The following is a 2553-nucleotide window of genomic DNA, read 5'->3' on the forward strand; positions in this document are numbered from 1 at the left end:
AAGGGTGAATTCAGATTTTTTTTTTTTTTAAGTGTGAGCCAAAGCTGCAAAGTGCATGCTGCATTTAGGGAAAAAATGGTTATTTATTGTAATAGAGATAGGTGGGGTCAGATTATGGCAAAGTTTAAATGCCCTGTTACTATATGGATTTCATCCTCTACTCTGGGGAGTCACCAGAAGTTAGGAGCAGGAGTACTGAGACAGTCTAGGCCCTGGGTCCCTTTTCTGCAGTGTTTGCACCTGGACAAGTCTCCTGGGCAACAGAAGAGGAAGAAACCACAAGAGACTAAAAATTACTGGTGCATGCAGCAGATGGGGCAAATTATGAATAAGATAAAGACCAAAACCCAACTGCCATGATCCCTGGACACAGCACCACCAAGGAGTTGGGCGACCACCTAAGCCACCCCTCTGGCCCAACCACCCCTACCCTCACTCTATTTAAAGGACCCACTGGGTGGGTGGGCAGGGGTGGCTTTGAGAGTGAGCCCCAATAAAGCCTTGCTGAAATTTCTCTTCTGGACCCTTTTCAATTTCTATTGACTAAAGGGTCCAGGAACTCATGTAGGTAACAGTATGACCTGTCGAGAGTATGCTTAAAAAAAAAAAAACCTTTTATAGAACAGATTGTAAAAGGTGGGGGGGGAAATCTTTAGGCAAAAATGCCAGTTAGAAATCTATGGAAATAGTCCAAGCTAAAGATAATGCAACATGGAATGGAAATAAATAGTAAGATATAAATTTGAAAGCCAGTAGTATGACAAGATCACCATGATTTTTTTTTTTTTAATGCGGGTGCCAAAGTGAAAGTTGCTCAGTCGTGTCCAACTTTGTGACCCCATGGCCTATACAGTCCATGGAATTCTCCAGACTAGAATACTGGAATGGGTAGCCTTTCCCTTCTGGAGTATTCTGGAGTATATTACTGGAGTATTCCTTTCTCCAGGGGATCTTCCTAACCCAGGGATCAAACCCAGGTCTCCCACATTAGCAGGCAGATTCTTTACCAGCTGAGCCACAAGGGAAGCCCAAGAATACTGGAATGGGTAGCCTAACCCTTCAGCAGATCTTCCCCACCCAGAAATGGAACTGGGGTCTCCTGCATTGCAGGTGGATTCTTTACCAGCTGAGCTACCTGGGAAGCCCCAGGTGCCAAAAGAGAGATAAAAATACTGAGCTAAGATGTCTGGAAAATCTTAACTGTAACTAACAGAAAATCAAAAAAGAGGTGGAAAAGCAGATCTAGAAGATGGCAAATTCCTTTTAGACATGCTTATGTGTCAGACCAGTGAAGAGTCCCAGCTTTTCCTTAGCAGTAGTGTTACCAACCAGGGTCCTTGGATTCTAATCAATATAAATTGAGGCCAGGTAAGAAATTCAGGCGGAGAAGGCAATGACACCCCACTCCAATACTCTTGCCTGGAAAATCCCATGCACGGATGAGCCTGGTGGGCTGTAGTCCATGGGGTCACTAAGAGTTGGACACAACTGAGCGACTTCACTTTCACTTTTCACTTTCATGCACTGGAGAAGGAAATGGCAACCCACTCTGGTGTTCTTGCCTGGAGAATCCCCGGGAATGGGGGAGCCGGGTGGGCTGCCCTCTGTGGGGTCGCACAGAGTTGGACACGACTGAAGTGACTTAGCAGCAGCAGCAGCAAGAAATTCAGGCAAGGCTTTATTGGGACTCATTCTGCAGCAGGAGGGAGTGAAAACAAGTTAACGGGTGCCCTGGCTTGCCTCTTGGCCAAAGGGGTGGCTTATGTGGTCTGTCTGCCACATTAATGGTTCTGTGTGCAAGCAGCAGTTGTGTTTTGGCCTTTTTGTTTCTAACTGTTCATGATTTTCCACAACCCCGCATGCACAGTTATTTTTATTCCCTTATAGTTTCTTTATATTCTGTTGCTGGAGGAGTCATTTATCAAGGTGCAAGCACTGCAGTAAAGGGTCCCCCGTCCCAGCCCATCCCCAAAGCTGTAGCCCTGAGACTAAAGTGCCTTTCCCCCTACTTCTTGCTCTTCTGCAAAGATGAAACCACAATTGGCTTTTGAACAAACTATATGATTTAAGGAAGTTTCTCACACCTCTTAGGAAAAGGAGGTAGTGCCTGCTACCTGATAAAAAGCCCTTTCATATACATATTCTTCTGACTGTACAAACTGATCCAGCAAGTCCTGTCTTGGCTCTAGGCCACCAGATCATTGAAGGAGAAACTAAAATATCTTAGACTCTTCACCTCCTTAGAGATAAATTCGTATATCACAACTCATAATAATCCTGTGATTATTTACTGCATTCATGAAAACAAGCCTAAACTGGGAGACCTAAACTGCGCCAGGTCTAGCACGACTGACCCCAAACACCACAACCCGGTACCTCCTTCACCAGGAGTGCTGTGTGCAGAGGTGAAACTATATTTCCCAGTAACCTCTGCGGGGCAAGGAACGCGAGGGAGGGCGGGAAGGGGCGGGCCTTTGTATGAACAGCTTTCCTAATGGTGCGTAATCCAGAGGCTGTGTAAGCCAGTGGGCGATTGGCCGGGCTCGCGCCCGC

Source organism: Bison bison, unplaced genomic scaffold (genome assembly GCF_000754665.1).
Source record: "Bison bison bison isolate TAMUID 2011002044 unplaced genomic scaffold, Bison_UMD1.0 scf7180017864213, whole genome shotgun sequence".
In the NCBI taxonomy this organism is placed as follows: domain Eukaryota; kingdom Metazoa; phylum Chordata; class Mammalia; order Artiodactyla; family Bovidae; genus Bison; species Bison bison.